We start from the raw sequence: 12,362 nt of genomic DNA on the forward strand, positions 1-12,362 counted from the left end.
GAGAGAAAGGAAAAATGCTATTCTAAATGATTTTATAGTATTTCTCCAAGAACATGAGAAAAATAATGGAACGGTGGAAGATGATCCAATCAATTTTTATCAGGCTATGCAGGGTTTTAACTCTTAAAAGTGGATTGATGCCATAAATGAGGAGTATAAATTTATGCAAGACAATAAAGTTTGGGATATTATCCTACTACTCGAAGGTGTGAAGCCCATTTGTTGTAAATGAATTTTTAAAGCCAAGAGGGATTCAAAAGGTAATGTGGAAAGATATAAGGTTTGTCTTGTGGCTAAAGGCTTTACCCAAAAGGAAGGCATTGACTCCAAAGAGACTTTCTCTCCAGTTTCAAAGAAAGACTATTTCAAGATAATTATGGCCCTTGTTGCGCACTTTAACCTTAAGTTATATGAGATGGACGTTAAGACGACGTTTGTCAATGGCGACATTGATGAGATGATCTATATGATGCAACCAGAAAACTTTAAGTCAGGAGACCTGAAGAATATGGTTTAAAAAATTGAAAAAAATCCATCTATGAGCTCAAGCAAGCTCCCATCAATGGTATCACAAATTTCATCAAAAAATTATCTCATTTGGTTTTGAGATGAATGCCATTGATGGTTGTGTGTATCACAAGTTCAATGGGAATAAGCATATTTTCCTGGTTTTGTATGTTGATGACTATTGTTTGCCACTAATGATATAGGCATGCTGCACGAAACCAAGAGATTTTTATCAAGAAATTTTGAGATGAAAGATCTTGGTGATGCCTCTTTTGAATTAGGGATTCAGATACATCGAGATTGGTCTAAAAGTATTCTTGGATTGTCACAAAAGAATTATATCAATAAAGTACTTAAGAGGTTTGACATGCAAGACTGTAAACCAAGTGACACCCTTGTCGCTAAGGAGGACAAATTAAATTTCAAACAATGCCTACAAAATGACCTTAAAGTTAAGAAAATGCAAAGATTTCTTGTGCATCAGCTGTTGGGAGTTAACGTATGCTCAAGTTTATACACGTCCAGACATAACATTCATTGTTGGAATGCTAAGCAGATACTTAAGCAACCCTCGAATGAATCATTGGAAGGCAACTAAAAGGGTTATAAGGTATTTAAAGAGAACAAAGAATTACATGCTCACTTATGGCCGATCGGATCAGTTGTAGATCATAGGGTACTCCGATCCTTATTTTACTGGATGCCAAAACAGTCGGATATCCGCATCAGACTATATCTATATGTTAGCTAGATGAGCTATTTCTGGAAGAGTGCCAAGCAAATATTCATAACTTCTTCTACTATGGCAGCAGAGTTTGTAGCATGCTATGAGGCTCCTAACCATGGAATATGGCTGCAAAATTTTTTCACTGGGTTGCACATTCTGAATGGCATAGAAAGACCTCTAAAGTTATATTATGAAAATAACTCAACAATTCTGTATTCTGACAACATTAGGAGCTCATCTAAGTCAAAACACATTGACGTTAAGTTCCTGATTGTGAATGGAAGAGTGCATAGTGTACAGATTTCCATAGAGCACATTTGGACAAACTCCTTGATTGCAGATCCGCTTACTGAGGGATTGCCACCCAATGTCTTTCATGAGCACACTGCTCATATGGGTGTTGTATTTCTTGAGAATATTATATGTTAGTGAGAGTTTGTATTCTCATTGCATTATGTTTAATTTTTGGACATATTTGTGTATTTGGATATTTTTATGTACAAAAATAAAGCATTCAGTTAATTTCACTCTATTATTATGTCCAATATTGATTTCACTTAAAAAAATAAGGTTGGATCAGTTGGAAATAAACATGTTCAGATCACATATCATGTAATTTCCATACTACACTCTCATGATTGATCTATGTCATTTAGTTGTATCGGTGTACATGACCATTGATAGATTTAGTTATGTTAAATGTAACAAATATCGCTTTGATCCTACATTAATATAACTGATAGCCGAGATTATTTGGAAATAACCTTAATAATGATAGCAAAATTTTGAGCTCATAATGCTGTACACATTTATAATATTACATGTATGGCCCAATGGGAGATTGTTGGAAAAATTCCAACGTATGGGGCCACATATGCATATATGTTAAAATGTGTTGTGTTATTTTAAAGTTTAGTCAATAAAGTGATCCATTAAAGTTAATATTAGGTTAATGGGTGTTAAATGTCATGGAAATAAAGTGTAGAGACCAAAAATGTTATTTTAACTTGATGGGGGGCCAATTTAAAATAACTAAAAGATGATAATTGTTATATACAGTGATTTATCATAGATCATGGTTCCCAATTGAACGTGATTTTCATTTCTCTACTTCCCCATCAATAGAGAGGAATTTTCTAAGAAATTACGTATCAATTGGAAGATAATAACTCGTTCAAGCAATCACATCTATGGATCAAGGTATGCTTCCACTTCTAATCTTCTCTTTGACTTCAAAATGGAGGATTTATGTACTTTTATGAAAAGGTTTGATAAAAGTTTTAATTCCTTTTCAATTCCTACAGTTCAATCAATGGGAATTAAAGGGTTTCTTCTTGTTACATTCTTGTTTTTGTTCTTGGAAGCCACGATTTAGTAACCTTCTCGTCTCTTTAGGAAAGTCTTATTGTCACCGCTTCACCAAAACTCGGACAAGGTAGTATTCTGTCGTCCCCCTTCCTCACACAAACACAAAAAGACAAAAGAATTCAGATTTGTGTGTATAGGGTAATGTAATCAAGTTCATATTTAATCAAATTGCCACACAAGTGGAGAGTATTTATCATAAGATTAATGCTATCTAGTACCACTTATATTACAACACCATTTTAGGTGACACTAAGTGTCATTAAATAAAGGGTAGAACTAAATGAATAACATAATTTCATCTTTAATTGGATCTATCAAATAATGCCACGTAAATTGGTGCTATAGCAATATTGGTGTTAGATAGTATTATTCTTATAATTAATATGAAGAAATAAAGCAGAAAACACATAACTTTAGAGGGAGAAAAATCGCCCTCATCTAGATCTTCTTTCAAGAGCTAAAAAAAAAAAACTATAATAAATACCTCACATGGATATATTATGATTAATTTGTCCAAGGTAAAATCTATTTCAGGAAAGGTATTTGTTAGCCTTGGCCATAAGGACACAACTCACAAGCACCATAAATATTTTATTTCATCCAAAATTATTTCTAAATTAAATTTACAGTTTCGAAAGCTGGAGAAGACAATATAGTAGTGACATAGTCATTCAACAAATCCCTAGCAGCTGGGAAAGATTCAAGCTACAAGACGGTAAAGTTCAAGCTCTGTTATGCCCCTGTTAGTCAACAGGATCGAGCCTGGAGAAAAACGGAGGACCACTTAAACGAAGATAAGACCTGCCAACACGCTATTGTTACGAGGCCATGCAGTTCTACTAACGACACTTTCACCTGGACAGTAAAGAATGTTCTGACTGCTACATACTTTATCGAATTAATCTACTTGTACCAAATGTCTAACATAATTTTTGACCGAATTGACAAGTGGCGCCCCCTATTGGAGGGGCGCCTGTCCACTTCAATAAAGGCGCGACACTTGTCAATTCGATCATCCGTTTGGTAAATGATTTGATACATATAGCATCTCCCAACACTACAAACATATGTTCAGATAAAGTAGGAAGATGCTATATGTACCAAATCATTTACCAAACAGATGACCGAATTGACAAGTGTCGCGCCCTTATTGAAGTGGACAGGCGCCCCTCCAATAGATTAATTCATGTTTGTAACTCTGAAGACCATGAGGTAGCCTATGGCCAAAACCACGGATCCTCATAAAACCACCAACTTGTTCGACGTCTAGGCAATCAGTGGCCGCCACGTGTCGCTTGACATTTCCTCGATTTGTTTCTCTGTTTTCTCTGTTGTCTCTTTGTGTGGGTTCTTCTTCCTGGAAAACAGAAAGGCCAAGATGTCCCAAGCAAAGTGATGTAATCTTTTGAGTACCTTTGTCAAACAATATTCTAAATTTTATCAGTACTATAATAGATGAACAATTAATGTCAAACAATATTCCTCCAGTTGCATGTGAAAAATTAATATTAGAAATTTGATAAGAAGCTGAAACTTTCCAGGGAACTTTTAACCTTCTTATATGATATATAAGTTTGGTGAGAGGCTCGACTTTAGAAGTTAAATAAATTAATGTTCAATTTATTACATTAACAACTTGTGATATCTATTTCCATAATTAGTTTTTGCTGCTCAGTAACTTACAATCTTCATTATTTATTGGATGAAGAGAAAGGAATAAAGAGTTTTAGAGCTCGAAATATATTTTAAAAGAGAAAATTCATCATCTGACAAGATTATAATGGTGAAGTATGCAGTCTGGTTATGTAAATTAAAATACACAGATTCTTATATACAGAGCCAGTCCTGTGATTGTCGGGACTCTAGGCGAAGTCCAAAAATTAGGCCCCTAAAATCAACGTAAATGAAAAATTCAATGGAGTATTATGCAACATATTGTCAACATAAAACTTAATATTAAAACAACAATATTTCAATCATCTCACAATTAATTGAAAAAAAAAAGAAAAAACTATTTTCCTTTCCCTTCTTTCAATATTAATAATAAAAAAAAAAAAAAAAAGCCTTTTGAGCCAAAAATGGCCTCCTATGGTATTGGGCCTGAGGCGCAGGCCTTATTTGCCTGGCCACAGGACCGGCTCTGCTTATCTATGAGATGATGCATAGAATTTTACTGAAGTCGGTGGTGATTGAGGATGTAGCAACTATTTACAGGAAACAAAGTTTTATTTTCTATCAACCTGGCATAGTATTATAGTTCATTATTTAGTAATAAAATTATGCATCCACCACTCATCATAAATACAATAAAATAATTTCATTTCGACTCAGAATCCATATATAATTGGTCGAAATTTGCAAGATCCACAACAAATTGATTATCTCTTTGTAGCTTTGGCATGAAATTATGCTGTCATCGCGAAGGTGTTTTATTTAACTCAGTTACAACTCATACGTACTTGCAGAGACAGAAAGAAGAAAGTAAACTGCAGGAAAGAGATATATAATAATATAACATGTATTTATGTCACGGTGAAGAAAATTTGCTGCTCTGTTGCAAGGGGAAATGCCATTTAGGCATTTACTAAAAAAATAACAGGGAAACCAAGTAAGCATTTTATTTTTTAATTTCAGGATATTTTTATTAATCAGGCAACATCAGTACGATAATACGATAGTACGATAATACGATATTTTTTGAATTATACCAATATGACAAAATAACTAAGCATTGGATAAAATAATTGTTAAGGGATAAAAATCTCACATCGATTAAATATCGAAATATTGACCAACTTAAAAAGATCTTGGACTGCACCTCTTAATAAGGTTGACCTTTTAAGATGGAACACCTCAAGTTTTAACAATAATAATATTAGGTATGGGTAACCCAGAACAATTGAAAAAATTCAAGGTATATACTCCAAAACTTAAAGCACGAAAGCTCTGTAGTAAACGCGTCTTAATTGGATTTGCAGATATAAGTAACAATGGAGCATTGAACGAAAGCATGTCCACACAATTAAGAATGAATGCAAAATAAAAGTGAAACTAGCCAACATTTTACAAAATTCTTTGCAATTTGATACGTAACTCGGTTTACAAAGAAATGAACATCTTGCAAGGAATTGGGCTTAGTAAATAAGCACTCTAATCTTTGTTTATCTTTCTGAAAAAAAGTTCACTCCAAAGCATTATGGTCATGTTGAACACTGAAACTAGCAGATTTTACAAGCTTAAACTCTTTGATACATTTAGCAACTGAAAACCATTTTGTGGCTTTCGAATCTCTGTACCAGATAGTAGTGATCTGTCATAAAAAAGACTAACCCATTCAAAAGCATCGGTTCCTGGAGGGCACTCTAAGACTGCTACAAGTACCTGATGATGTACACCATGGGAGTTGACTTAATGTCCACCTTTGTGATCATGTCCAGCTAGACAAACCTTTACAAAATTCTACAGGTGAATCACGTCCATCACTTTTTCATAATTTTATAGAGCTTCTTTAGATGATGCACCAGGATCTTAAGGCAGATGGCAACTAGAATTTATTGCATCTTGAAGCCCATTGATCCAACCATTCCAACTGCTCCATTGAACATAGGAATCTTCTTTCAAGCCCCACTAGTCCACTTGGACTACTTTTGTCAGAATTTGAATTCTTTTCCTGAAGAAAATTCATGGCCTTCAATGTCTTTTCATGATCCTTCGACCAACCAATAGCACTATATCATAGCCATCGAAGGACTACAAATCGGTAGTGTGAAGTTGGAGAAAATTTTATTAAGCAAGACCATCAATGCTAGGATTGTTGAGCATTCGAAAACATTAAATTCAATGATAATCTTCTTAATAGCAGATAGATATTGGTCTTTAGGACATAAGCCATCAATAATGTTCCCAAAATTGATGACAAATGTTGTCTTTACTAATATCGAGGAATGCCAAGGAATGAGTGGCCATCTAGAAGTCATCTTAACCAAGTGGTGCCGATTGCGATGACACTAACAATAAAGAAGGAGAAGAGAGTAAAAAGCTAAGAATGAAGGGAGATAGTAGATTTATTCAATAATTAAGTGTGTTTATTACAAATCAAGAACCTCAATTAAAAGGTTCCAAATAACAATAAAAAGGAAAATTGCAATAAAAAAGAAAAACTAGAGTTTCCTTTTATTTAAAAGGAAACAAAATTATTATTCTACCAAAACAAGAAAATGCAATAATGAAAATCTATCTTTAATTGATTTGATTCCAATTACGCCTAGAATACACTTTCCAATTTGCATCATTCCTCCCCGGTTGAAAAGAACTCGACTCCGGCGGGTCTAATCCAGATAGGCATCTAGAATTGTAGCATCCAGTTGATGGAACTCAGCTTCATCAATCCAAGTAGCATCACTAGGCAGGTGACCTTTCCAACGCACTAGAAACCGGAGAAAACCACCATTCTGCGAAGTAACAAACTGATCAATAAGCACCTCATCAATGACATCCTATAGAAAAGTGTGGTAACAGGAGCTCAAGGAGGCAGCCGAGAAGACTTTCCTATAGAAATGTTAGGCGACAATAACGGAGGTTCCAATGTGCCTCGATAAGGATATAAAGCTACTATATTGAAAACAGGACTAATATTTAAGTGTATTGACAGCTCAAGTAGATAAGCATTAGTTCCAAGCCGTTTAATGATGGGAAAAGGCCCTAGTGATCTAGCACAAAGTTTTTTGGTAGCATGTTTAGGAAATTGTTCAAGTGCAAGTTGGACCATGACATAATCGCCCACGTTAAATTCTTTATGCCTACGTGGGGATCAGTGGAAAATTTATACTGATTATTGTTTAAAGAAATTTTACGTTTAATCTCATCATGCAAGTCATGACTATGATAAGCAAAAGCTTGAACAAAGGCAGCAGGACGAAAATTAGAAGGGAAAGGATTAGATCAAGCGACTGATAAGGAGAGAAACCTAAACAACCTCAAATGGACTATGACCGGTAGATCTATTAACAGAATTATTGTTAGCAAACGTAGTAGTGGGCAACACAAGATCCCAATTCCCTGGTTTATCGTCAACTAAGCAATGAAGTAGATTACCCAAACTACTGTTTACAACTTCAGCTTGACCATCGGTTTGGGGGTGAAATGTAGAAGTGAACTAAAGCGTCATCCCAAAGAGTTTCCATAGTGTCTTCCAACAATAACTAAGAAACTTGACATCACAATCCAACATGATACTAACCGACAATCCATGGAGACAGACAACTTCTTTGAGAACAACTTTGCAATGTAGGACACGTCAGAGGACTTCAAACATTGGATGAAGTATGGCATCTTAGAAAACCATCGACCACCAAAAAAATTGAATCATGACCTCGAGTTGTTTTAGGTAACCTGAGAACGAAGTCCATACTAAGGTCAGGCCAAGGAGAATGAGGAATAGGAACACGAGTATACATCCCAGTATTTTGAGGTTGTGCCTTACCTAATTGACACGTACGACACTAAGAGACAATGCGAGCAACGTCTCTTAATAGACAGCCAATAATATTGATCCTTTATCGATCCTCAGTTAAGGTGACTATTTTATCCTGACCAAAACGACAAATAAGACCCCCTGCGTGTAGTTCCCAGACTAGGAAGTCACGAAGTGAAGTACAGGGATATATAACTTGGTACCTTTGAAAAGATGACCATCTGTAAGCAAGAAAGAAATACAGTTGCAAGAAGGATTGTCTAAAAGGTCTTGAAAGATGGTTCCAAAGTAAGGACACTTAGGATAATTGTCCTTCAAGTACTCAAATCCCACCACAGTTGCGCTCATCAACTGAAGCACCATATTGATACGATTAAGGCCGTCAGCCTCTTTATTTTCGACACCAGCCTAATTATGGAGAACAAAAGTGTACTCCTAAAGAAATTTAACCCACTTAACATGTCGTTCACTTAAATTACACTGGGAGTTAAGGAAACGAAGAGCCTGATGATCAGAGTATAGAACAAACTCTAGAGGCAATAAGTAAAATCACCAATGACGAAGAGATTGGACAATGGTATAAAACTCCTTGTCATAGGTGTAATACTTCTGCCTAGCTAGGTTTAGCTTTTCGCTGAAGAAGGCAATGGGGTGACCTTCTTGATTTAAAACACCTCCTATACCTACATCGGAAGTGTCACAAGCAACCTGAAAAACCATAGAAAGATCCGAATGGCGTAAAATGAGAGCTTAGATCAACTTTTGCTTGATAGATAAGAAGGATCTTTGGGCCGAACGGGTCCAACGAATATCCTCCTTTTTCATACACTCAGTGATGGGAGCAATGAGAGAGCTAAAACCTTTAATGAATTTCCTATAGAAAGATGCAAGCTCATGAAAGCTACGTACCTCAATTAATGTGGAAGGGACATGCCAATCCTAAATAATAGAATTTTAGCGGGGTCAGCAGAAATACCTTATGCTGAAATGATGAACTCTAAGAAGAGGACTTGGGACTAGATGAATGAACACTTTTTTAGGTTAGCATGTAACTGCACAAAGCGAAGTGTAAGGAAGACATGACAAAGGTGATCTAAATGAGCTTTTTGTGACCGACTATAAATCAAAATGTCATCAAAATAGACGACAAGGAACCTCCAAATAAAAGGACGTAAGACATGAGTCATGACCCGTATGAAAGTGCTAGGAGCATTAGACAACCCGAAAGACATAATCAACCATTCATACAAGCCATTTTGGGTCTTGAATGTTGTTTTCCATTCATTTTCAGGTCTAATCTTTCTTTGATGATAGCCACTTTGCAGATCAATCTTGAAGAACCACAAAGATCCTACCAAGTCATCCAATATATCCTCAAGTCGTGGAATGGAGAAGGGTACTTAATGGTAATTTTGTTGATGGCACGATTATCAACACATATGCGCCATGAGCCATCCTTCTTAGGGGTGAGTAAAACTAGAACTGTACTAAGGTAAAGGCTAGGGCGAATAAAGCCCTTATTAAGTAGAGCTTCAATTTGCCTATTGAGTTCAGCTTGCTCAATAGGGTTCATTCTATAATTGGGTCGATTTGGCAATTGGGAGCCAGGTACAAGATCGATGGCATGTTGAATATCACATATAGGAAAAAGCTCATTAGTTAGGTCAACAAGCATAATGTCATTAAACTCGTCAAGTAAAGGAGTCACTTCAGGTAGAATGTCTATGGGAGAATCAAGAGAGGTTTGGGAATAGGCTTTAGCAACCAAGGCAAACATAAGCCCAATGTCTTAACTTTCACGTTCAAAATCTTTAAGAGACAATAGCTAGATATGGTCGTCTATAACACCTTTGGCTGTGGAGGTGGAAGTTGACTTCTTCGGAGGGTTTGAGTGATTAGCTGGCAGAAGGCAAATAGTTTTGCCGTCGTGGAGAAATTCATACGTGTTGTCATGCCCAAAATGCTTAACATCATGATCATAAAGCCAATGGCGACCCAAAAGGATGTAAAAAATGTCCATAGGTAAGAAGACATCACAGCAAATGTCTTCCGAAAAAAATGAGCCTAAATTAATAGGTACAGACAGCGGTTAGTAACGGGTAAAGATGTTCGATCCATCCACGCCACCTTAAACGGTAGAGGATTTGGTTCGGTCTTGAAGCCGAACTTGGCCACCATGGACTTAGATATGACATTCATGGTGCTAGCACTGTCCATAAATAACTTGCATAAACGATAGTTGCATGGGATGAATGTATGGAAAATAGAAGTTTGCTTCCACGAGTCAGAATCAATAGGGATGGAAATGATACATCTCATAACAAAGAAAACAGCCGAATCCTCCTCATAACACTCAAATTGGTCAAGATCTTCATCAGAATGGTTAATAGGGTTGACCGTGAAACACTCATTCTTTGGGGTAGGCGAGGGAACAATTGGGACATTGAGAGGTAATATGGCCTTGAGCATGACAGCTATGGCTTACAATTTGGGGGTTACGATCCTGAGTGGTAGCTGGAGAAGCAAGTTGACCTTTAGAAGGGTCACGAGGAATGGGTGTGGAGGAAGATCCCACAGTCGAGTTGGTCTAGCTCATTGTAGGGCTACTAGTAGAAGTACTAGTCAAAGGGGGTCGAGAGAGACGCTGGTCAAGCAAGGTGGAAGGGCCACGATGAGAATATGAGGAATAGAAGTATCGCTCGTGTTCAAGTACTATGTGAAAAACATTCTCGAACGAGTCGAGATTGAGTATAAGGACTTGATGTTTGAGATTTGGGCTCAGGCCATTAAGGAACCTAGTAATTGTGACGTCCTCAATTTAGCAAGGCCTGAACGATACTGTAACTCATCAAAACGAGTCCCGTAGTTTGACACAGTAGATTACTTTTGTCTATAGTTAATAAGACAGTCCATATGGTAAGATGAGACGTACTTCTCAGTAAGTCTCAATTTCATTTCTCCCTACGTTGTAATAGGCTGACCTAGATGGTCGAGGGATTGTGTCACTGTCTACTAATAGCGTTTAGCAGATTTAAAAAGTTTCATCTTGGCGAAACGAATACGCTAATAATCAGGAATTTGGCACCAATCGATGTATTCTTCGATGGTGTCATGCCAATCAAGAAAGGCTTCGAGCTCCAGGCGACCATAAAATTTTGAGGCGTCAACTTTAACTTTCCTTGTAATGTCATCAACAAGATCCCTATGCTATTCATAATGTGGATGTGGGAGATCAGAACGAGGGACATTATTGACAATTGGGTCACGAAGTTTTGGATAAGGAATGTTTTGTGTAGGGCCAAGATTGTGTGGATTAGGTAGTATGCCATCTGGGGTGCGGAGGAGTGGTTTGTGGATGTTTTGACCAACTTGGAGGAATCGAATAAATCATCTATAGGATGTTTACCCGGGTTCCAGGGTGACTGCTTTGTCTGTTCAGTAAATTTTTGGATGAGAGTTTTAAGCTCAGCTAGATCAAATTTTATTGACATTACATCAAGGGAGAGATTAATGACTTGCTGTGAGAGTACATCATGAGGTTGGTTGAGATCCTTTAAATTCGTTATGTATTATAATCAATTGAAAAATGTGTGAAGGGTGTAGTGAAAAATGAACATTAAATTTTGTTTAATTTGTTTATTATTATTACTATTTTTTTACTTTTATATTTATTATTATTATTCTTTTTTTCTCTTTTTTTTCTTTTAATTTTTTTTATCGAAACTAAAGCTAAATCAAATTAAGTAAACGAAACGTACTTAAATAGAAGTTCAGTATCAAAAAGCAGAACTAAATCCTTACCTCACACTGGGGAGCTAACCGAAAATGGTGTTGTCGACAAGATTAGAACAGTGTGTGTAGAGGCAGAGATAGTAGAGAGGAACAGCAACTAGACTCAGCAACGATAGACAGTGGAGAGATAGGTAAAAGCGACAGTGGTGTCTGACAATGAAACAGCAAAGACTCTTGCCTCGTAGTTGAGTAGTGCAGCCACGAGAAATTGATACAGCAGCAGCGGGGAATGTACCTCTGATGCTAATGAAAATGGATGTCGATGGCGAAATTGAGAGAACCAACAAATGTAACAAGTGAATTGCAACGGGATAACCTACAGATGTGGCAAAGGTGCGAGCTAATGCGGTTGTGAGCGGTGATAGAGGAGGAAAATCGAAGCACAGAGGGCTGTGGGCGAGGCGAGTTGTAGAGACAGGTGTTGGTAGGAAGGAGACAGCAATAACGATCAAAATTGACCCTCAAGCCACCTCATGGTGGTATTCCATAGTAGGA

At 36.7% G+C, this 12,362-nt stretch overlaps 1 pseudogene; it reads left to right on the top strand.

Annotated features, from left to right (window-relative positions):
* Window positions 1-1,309: 1,309 nt before the first annotated feature.
* LOC111391045 lies at window positions 1,310-3,998 on the top strand (annotated as a pseudogene).
* Window positions 3,999-12,362: the final 8,364 nt, after the last annotated feature.

This window comes from Olea europaea, unplaced genomic scaffold (genome assembly GCF_002742605.1).
Source record: "Olea europaea var. sylvestris unplaced genomic scaffold, O_europaea_v1 scaffold744, whole genome shotgun sequence".
NCBI classification, from domain to species: Eukaryota; Viridiplantae; Streptophyta; class Magnoliopsida; order Lamiales; family Oleaceae; genus Olea; species Olea europaea.